The following is a 9,497-nucleotide window of genomic DNA, read 5'->3' as shown; positions in this document are numbered from 1 at the left end:
CATGATGTCGCTCATAGTTAATGAAGTGAAGACATTAAATGAATTCGTATGACTTTAATGAAAAGATCATTACGTTGTTTCGCCTCCTTCATTGCTCAGCAGATGTCTGGTGATGAATGTTTGTACTTTAATTAGGATAACTTTAGTGGTTCACTTTGATTTAGTAGTTTCTTTCTGCAGCCACTTTGTCTTCATGATGACCAGGAGGAACCATTTCCCATGAGGCCACAGTGTGCGTCTTCCCACGGTAGAGGAGCCGTGATTCCTCTTTCCCTTAAAGCTGCGCAAAGCAATGTTTCATGAGCTGAAAATGGGTTCAGAGGGTCATGAACATCGTGACTTGTTTTAGGAATGTGCTATTTTATATTTGAAGGGATCTGGAAATACATTTCCATCATTTGCTTCTGTAGTTTCTGAACTCAACCATCAATAATCAGCGCTGCGCCGAATCGTCAGGACATGCTCGCTATATTTTTATACTCTTATAACTAACTCCGCTGTTTTACATCTAGATATTCATCGTCAGAGTGCTGCGAGTGCATTTCTTCACTTCTTAAGCATTTCCCAATACTGTAATTCTGACTAAAACTATGATTCATGAATAGAGTAAAGGAGGGTCTGTACTTCAACAGAAGTGTCTCTCCGAACACAACATTTCTATTGAGTCTATTAAGTAGGATTCAGTCGATACATTTCAGTCCTTTCACAAGGGATCGTTGAACCTTTTTCATTCATTTCACCACATCGTTTTTATTATATACTCAGAAGAAGAGTGAAATATCCTGAACAGAATTTGAACGGTTGGAATCACTTCATTTATTCATCAAATTAAACCAAATTATTTCACGTTTTCTAATTCCTGGCCTGTGTGTGTGATAGAAGCCTGAGGTCCTGCACTTTTCAATGTCTCCTAAACACACGTCCTCGTGCTCTCATAAGCCTCTCGCTTCTCATCTCCTCCTGAACGGGCACACAGACTCATTTCCTACAAGAGCCTCAATTTCTTGCTTTACCAAACCAGCGCAAATATTTGGAAAGGTGATTGGTTACGGCTATGAAGTGCCTGCCTGGAGCCAGAGAGACCTTTTTTTTTTGATTTGAGACAAAATGCTCTATGATTATGAGCGTCTTCAGAACAAGGAGAGGAGCTCGCTAGCTAAGCGAGAGTTCACTCATGTGGGACTCCTCTGCTGATGAAAGTGAGAAGCCTGCTGCACCCTGAATTTGTGACAGGACCCCTTGAAAGCGAGAACCCTTGTTTATCAATTTGCTTTCAACATCTCAAAGATGAGATGACGTGCGTTGCAGAGGAGCGGTTTGTTTTATCTCGCTTCAAAGCCCCCCCCCCACCCACCCAACGCAACCCACCACACTTTTTTCTCCCTCTTCCATTCCAAATGCGAAGTAAAGGTTGGCATAAACATATGCAGAGCCCCCTTGAAGAGAGAGAACAAGTCGCTGGATTCATGTCTCTGTGTGTGTGTGTGTGTGTGTGTGTGTGTGTGTGTGATTCTTTATCCCGTCCCTCGCCTTTCTTTCCCTCTCTTTTGAAAGAAACATCTCTCAAGGCCTGTGTACTCACTGAAGAGGCCTGTTTTGACAAAGCAAGGTGGAGAGCAGCGCATTTAACAAGCTCCTCTCCCGCTGCAGCTCTGTACTTCTTGAGAGGCCTTTCTTTCTTTGTCTTGACAGGGACAGCTCCCTGCCCATTTGATGTCGGCTTGACGGTCAAGGATAATGGTGCGTCGTGGGACCGTTGTCATCCCTGTCAATAGGATGGCCGGGGGGGGCGAGGAAGGGGGGGGGGGAGGCGGCTGTGAATCTACCTTTTTTTTTTTCTTCTTTTCTTGTAGCCGCACAAGAAGTGCTGCATTGTCTTCTTCGGACATCCTAGTCGGTCACTTTATTTGAACTCGATGCAGTTGCGTCGCGTACAGACGTGATTTTCTGACGTGCCGCCCTCGAATGACTCGTCTTCTTTTGATAATCCCCTCTCCTCCCCTCTCCTCTCCTCTCCTCTCCTCTCCCTGAGCCTCGCTGCACGACAAACTTCCTCTCTTTTTTTCTCTCCCCACACACGCACACACACACACACACACACACACACACACACACACACACACACACACACACACACACACACACACACTTATTTTTTACATTCACGTCTTCTCAATGTCAAACAAAGCCTTGAAAACTACTGATCATTTTTTTCTTTTTTTTTTTTTTTTTGTTTGGATTGAATCTAACAAGGATCCTTTTCTCTTTGATGTAATTAAGCTCCTGAGGCTTGATCTGGGCGTCAGAGTTAATTTTTTCCCGAGCATCGTGGGGAGCTATCAGAAGACTTCAGATGTCAGGCACTCTTTCAAGCTTCACGGCACCTCGTTTTTACTCCACCTCGCATAAAAGATTGGGGTGGGAGGGGGGGGCCAAGGGAAGGAGGGAGTGTAGGAAAAACAAACGGACTCACCAGACGTGGTTACCCCCTCCCTTCCAGCTGCCCAACACCTCCACCACCCTTCCCTGGTCTAATAGTCCTCCTTATCTCGACGCCAGGATTCCCCAGGCCCCTTTTTGTGCAGCCATCAAAATTGCCCACCTGTAGCCTGAGGACAGAAGGGGGGGGGGGGGGGGGGGGGGGGGAACTCAAGGATGGTCTTTGCTGTGTTGTCTTTTAATGGGAGTTGGTTTCTGTTGAGCGAGCAACCTGTGTCACTTCCACCTCCCCCATCACTAATGACGTGTCAGAGGACACCCACGGCGAAGCGCCCTCGTTTTCACGTTTGCAACAAGGCGAAGCTGTCTATTGCCACCGCTGAAATTATTGACGGCAATTTGTATATATGGTTCGGTAGTCACAGGGAAGCAAGTGGCCTTCAGGGAGGCGCGAGGCCCTCGCAGGAGTTGGTGAAAGATGGAGGCTGGGCTTCTCCTCGCCTAAAGCTCCCGGCGTGTGCAGACCGAGCAGCAGAATAATCAACGCGGGTCAATTTCATTTGAGCGAAGCAACTGTCTGCCCGTTTGAAGGACTGATCTGTATTTGCTACCGTGACTGGCCATTGTCCTCTGTAAATTGAGTCAAAGTTCAGGGGGGTGGATTATGTTTGTGGGTTGATGGTTTGGGAAGAAAAAGACGGGAAAAGCTCGGAGACAACGCCGTGATTTGTCTTCCAGTTCCAGCGTTTTAAAGTCGTCTCCCCCTCTCTCTCCTTCCCCTCAACTCGGCTCAGCCCGACCCCTAGCTGACAGACACTCAGCCTGTGTTCAAAGCGTAATCTTCAACCTCTAGGTAGCGCCGCTCAAGCTTGAAAACAAAATCTCCATAAGAGAAGGAGGAGGTGGAAGAAGACAGAGGAAGGGGGGGGGGGGTTGGAATAAAGGCACATTAGACAGACAGTTCCTCTCAATTGCTGAAACAATAAGCCCTATTTATCGCCCATTTGAAAAAGGTTTGACGTGGCGCAGAAACAGAGGCGGCTTTCATCTCCCTGACATATTAAACTGTCACAGTGCTTAACTTTAAATTAAGGTGACACGCCAGTGACTTGGGGATGTCACTAATAGTGCAATGGCGACCTGCTAATAGAAGTACAATATGACACGTTTGCTTTAACTAAAACCTCTGCTGTCAGATTACACCAGTGACATCTTAAACTTTTCATACATTAACGTGACACTTGGAACAAATGCAATTTGGCATTGAGAGTGGGACAAAAGAAGGCGTGTGATTCAAAGCGCCGTCAATTGTATTGTCACGAGGTGTCTCGGCATAAAAGGATGACATTTTCTTGTATTAGGTGAATGTAATAAATCAGACGTGTGGTAAGCGCACTGTGAGACTCATGTGCCCTTGTGGTTTGCGACACGTCGTAAGAGGTTTAGGGATGCCGGTGCAGAGTTTGGGTTGTGCGAGTGGCTAGGTGGAGTGCTTCCTCTGGTCGTTTTACTGCACAACTGTGTAAATATGTAGGTTTTGTACTTCTAATTGGTTCAATATTAAGGGGACGTCTTCTTTGTGTTGCTCCTGGAAGACAGAATCCAGTCACTTTCCTTCTCTCTCCTGCAGAAGCACGATAGCCAGGCCTGGCGTCAGGAGGCCTTAACCTTGGATTAGTTGACTCGTTGAAACATGTTCCCATTGTTTGAAATGTCACATGAACACGTCCTGCTCTTAGCACACTGAACAATACGTGTCAGCAGCGTCAAGGGATTGTGGTGATGAGTTTCATTGTGAGAGGGTGACATTTTCATGCAATAGGTTAATGTAACAGGAACATATTTGTGTTTTATGTTTTTACTTCCAACCGCAGTCGGGGTTTAGGATGTGGTAGCGTCACTATATTTACCCATTAAAAGAGTTAACACTCGTAATGGTTGTTTTTGTATTTATATCTTCACAGTCTCATGAACGAACAGGCTAACTATTCAGTTTAGCAGCTGTTTAGTTCAGCTTATTTCCGCAGTCTTGGTTAAATGGTCCTGGATAAATGAGACAAACTTCACTTCCAGTCGAAAACATGTTGTCATGAGTCGGGCATTGTGCCCGGCTCACTAATCCATTACTGGTGGAAAAACAAATTTCTTGTACTTTTTTTTTTTTTTTTCTTTCTCTCCATGGAAGCTATTTTTAGACTCTGCGGTTTCTTTCCACCAGGCTGAAAGCCATTGAACAGCCGTCGTAAGTTTCGTCTTTTACCGAGCTGATTGCACGGCTGTATAATGCACTTAAAGGGCTCGACTCCTTTCCTTGAACTGACTCTTGTGTCCTTCACACCACACATTAAATGATCTCTACAAACAGAGACGATTTTGGCCGCCTGTGATTTAAATTTACTTCAATAAAGTCCCCTTAGTTTCAGAGACGGGCCTCTGATTAGAGCCCTGACGCTGACTCAACAATCTACGTTTCCAATTAACTGAAGGAGGCCTGGGACGATATGGGCCGCTGCCCAGTTCCCCACAAAGACTCAACACACACACACACACACACACACACACACACACACACACACACACACACACACACACACACACACACACACACACACACACACAGGTTTTTCTCTTACATGCACACAGAAACACACACGCTGTGTAAAAGCTCTTGCTCACACCCACAGACATCTGTATTTACAGCCACGCGAGCCAAACAGGATTGCGCGCACACACACACACACACCCTTCAACCACCTAACCCTGTCACGCAACTTCAGCCACGCATCCACAATAGCTGGGGTCAAGGAAACAATCAGAAGAAAAGCTTTCAGAGCGGTCAGTTTACTGCAGAACGTCACAGTTTACAGCTTTCCATTGACCCAAATAAACAGGAAGCATCCAGAAATACTAAAAAGTCCAAAATCAGTGGAGATAATCACAGCATCACAACAATGGGGACTTTGTGAACGGCACAATTTAATACGTAAATATTTGATATAGCAGAGGGTGTGGGGCTGTGTGGAAATAAAAGTATTTTTTTATGTAGACTATGTTGTTATGTGAAACACAAAAGCGCTGTATGAGCTCACTGATGAGGCAAAACCAGGTGAAATCAGACAGAGGGAAGCCCTAAAGGTTGTGCTGTAGCCATGTCGACATGTTTAAATCGACATGAGCTTCTACCTGGCTACATGTGTAAAAGCCTCAGCGGACTCATCCTCCTGCTTAGCGTCAGGGCTAATTGGAGAGCGGGGGGAGGTTAGAGGGGGGGAAAAAAAAAAAACCCTCAGTAAAATCCCCTAATTCCTGGATTATAATTTAAAATATTCCAAAATGCTAATCAGGGAATTGCAACCAACAAAGGGATAATAAGACGGTCATCCAATTACTGGCATTTTCTCCCCCTGTTTGGCGGGGCCTGGACAGACCTGGAGCCTGAACGCGCCTCGCTTTCCTTTTTAACTGAAGACAGAGCGACGCTGCTCAAGCTGTGAGCAAAACACGGGAGCTCCGGCGAGGCCCTCCCTGCGTCTGCCTGTCTCACAAATATGTTAATTAGGGTCCAGATATTCACACACTTAATTAGCGGGGGCCTAGGTTGTTTCATTTTGATTGGGGGGAGAAAGGGGAGAAAGACGGGGTGAAAATGAAAAAAAAAAAAAAAAAAAAAAGAGGGTTTACTTTTCAATGGCTGAATTTAAATATGGCCTCAAGGTGATGAGGAGGTATTGTTAACTACTGTACCCAAATGAACTTTTCTCCCCTTTCTCCTACGGCAGAAGGGAAAATCCAGCGTGGCCGAGATTAGGCTGTCATTTGCCAGCGAGCGTTTCCATTTGGAACATGAAGTGATTGTGCTAATTGAAGTGGCATTCATTACATTAACATATTATATGTTGAAAATGAGACGCGGCCGGCCCCTGTACCTACACACTGCACCGGAGAAGATATTGAAGCCGTGGTTAGGAGGGGGGGGGGGGGGGGGCTTTGTTCAGTGCTCTAAGAAAATTGCACGCCGGCTGCCTCAATTGGCATCATTAGACATGAAATTAGAATTTTTTTCGGGATGAACTGTTCACATAAAGGACTGCAGGGATTTGACACGAGCACTTTGATGTGTATGATTTAGCAAACGTCTCCCAACGTCTCCTCGCCAAGTGTGTACTCGGGCGCAGTGGAGCACAATATCAACTTTTGGCCTGCGGTCAGAGGGCGACTGTACGGCTGCAACGGGGAACGGTAGGGAGTCGAAGCAGCGTCAGCAGAAAATAAGCATTTATGAATCTTAAGGAAATTAGTACAGGAAGCCCCCGACTCCAAAATGAGCTTTTAGAAAAACAAAATTCAATTAGACAAAATGCTTAACAGTGAATCTCTGTTCCACCCACTCTGAGCCGAAAATGCCAGAAGAGAAGAAATTAATTTCTACATTTGTGCTTTCAATTTTCTTATTTAGCTTCAATAGGGGGCAGCTCGTTATTCAATTCATCTCAAAGGCGTTTTCTTTCACACCCGGCCTCAAATATCACTTACACACAAGAATATTATATTGCTCATGTAAATCTCTCTTTTCTTCCTTTTAAAAAAAAAAAAAGCAGCTTGGCATATTTATTGGTGAGTCGTGCTGAGCCTCTACCCCCCCTTCAAGATACCCCCCCCCATCTCCCACCGCCCCCGAATCCCTCACACAAATACAATGACCCAAATACAGTAGGAGGGTCTAGACGTGGTTTTCTAAAGGGGATCCTCTCTGCCCTGTGGCTCAGGTATTTAACATAAACATATGGAACGATGCCGTATGTTTATTACAGTGTCACTCACTTCTGCTTGTTGTCCGTTAGCTTTATTATTCAAGTCGTTATTATACTGTAACGGTGCACAAACAAATGATTTATAATTGAGTTTAAAAAATGCAGTAACTGTTAAACCCTCATGTGAATGAATGGATGGGTTGATGCAGGTGAAATATATTTTCACAAATTTATGTTTTTGACCCATAAAGACCCCTAAAACACCTGCAGTCACATGTCTAGAGGTGTCCGTGATGTAAAATGCTACCATAGTACCGTGGTAACTTGCAGCACAGCTACTGTAGCAACCCTTTTAATGTGCAACCAAACCACGGCGCAGTTTGTACTGCAGTGCTGCTCTGCACTCCGAGCTGTATCTGACCCCGTGGCAGACATCCACTACCAGCCGAGTTGCGAGAAGCACTCAGAGATTCCCTGAATTTTCGGAGAAATTTGACATCGGTCCAAAACCAATCCCCTGGCTTTAAGAGTATGTAAAACATGTTCTTTTTTTCCTCCGCTTTTCTTTACCTACAGCTGACTGGAGCACCAGCTGGTGGCGAGCAGCCAAGACTGCAAGGCATTTGCTTTTACTTGTAGGCTAACTGCACTGCTGAACTGCTTTGGGATTTACTCTGCATTATAGAAATGGACTGCAGTATAGATTATTACCAGTGAGTGTGTGGGCGCGCAAGCTACGGCCCTTTTTCTTAGAGTTAGTGTTGCACTCGGTCTCTTCATCCTATTTTCTCTCTCTTTTTGTTTTAATTTGCATCCTCGCACGGCTTGTAGTGACGCATCTTGATTGTTTAAAGTCATTTTTATGCATTTAATTTCCCCCGTTCCCCCATAGTTTATATATGAGAGCAACATCTGATCTTTGTAAAATGACACTGTCAGATCTAAAAAAAGAAAGGGGAAAAAAAAAAGCAACCTTGGATACTTCTGATTTGTTTTGGCTCCGCAGATGAAACAAAAATAACCAAACTCACATTTCTGTAAAACCAAGGCATATTCAAACCATATGATGTGACTGTGGAGCATATTTTAACAATGCCTGCTGTTTTATAAACGACTCAAAAAAATCAAAATATGCTGTAATAATGGCTGACACACATCACAAATCTGAAATATCCATAATTTATCCTAAGCTGCAGTTTTATTAATTCCTTTCATCTGTTTTTTTCGGGTCTGTTATCAAACCTCTGTAATTTTAAAGTGCAATATTTTGAATATTATAACGGGAAAAGGAAAGCATTGAAAGTGATAGTTCTAGCATGCAGTCAGTGCTGTTGCTCTGCCATCATTTAATTGTCACTCTTAACTTTTGAAGTGTGGATCGGGCCATAATAAGGAGGAACGTTGGCATCAGTCTCCACTTACTACTGTATCTGTGCTGTGAGCTTAAGCAGCTCAACTATAATGAATTCAGCAGTTTAAAAAAAACACACAGGAGGAATAACAACAGACCATGTTGCAGCAGCTGTACTGTAAGTTAGACCTCAAAGATTGTACAACTTGGCACAAGAGATAACAAAAAAAGTGGAGAAGCACTAAGAGACCAGCAGACAGGGAGTCTGGATGCATACTGAAAAGGTTTTATTCCGTCTTTAATTTTGAAGATTGGCGAGGATGCGAGAGGAGAGCGCACCTCTTTTTCCCTCCGTCTTCAGAAGACGCATGTGATGTGATCGGGCTGGATTTGTGTCCATCAGCCGCAGTCAGGAAAGAGCGTCGCTCGTCTCCGCTCTTGTCAAACCGCGAGTGTATTTATACTTTGATAGGGCAAAATAGAGCAAGAGGAAGAAAAAAAAAAAAATCTCCTGTCAGCTATTCTTACATAAAATATTAGAATTCTCATTGTTATGAAGACTTGCGCTGAGAAAGCCTAAGCCTCTTGACTTATGAATTTTAAAAGTATCCAAAGAACTGAGAGAGAGAGAGAGGGGAGCCGCCTTCTTCTTTTTCTTTTTTTTTCCCCCCACTGACCTTAATCTTAAATAGGTCCCACAGACAGGTAGAGTGATAAATGGACTAAAGTGATTCCAGTTGAAAAGAATAGGAGCTAAGCCCACTTTTTCAGAGGGCTTGCATGGGCTCTTATCGCTGGCAGGCGACAAACAGCTCCGAACGGCTCCAAACTCCAGGTTCCAGAGGAGCGTTTGGGCGCACAGTGCCAGCTGGGCTAATGCATAGATTAGTTTACAAGTTTGGCTCCAACGCCAATTGGATTAAGCCTCATCATGCAGGGGGTATTTCCACATTGTT

Source organism: Cebidichthys violaceus, unplaced genomic scaffold (genome assembly GCF_023349555.1).
Source record: "Cebidichthys violaceus isolate CVI_PGR_0920_01 unplaced genomic scaffold, fCebVio1.0.p SCAF_24, whole genome shotgun sequence".
Lineage (NCBI taxonomy): Eukaryota > Metazoa > Chordata > Actinopteri > Perciformes > Stichaeidae > Cebidichthys > Cebidichthys violaceus.
Note: the sequence above shows the minus strand (reverse complement) of the source record.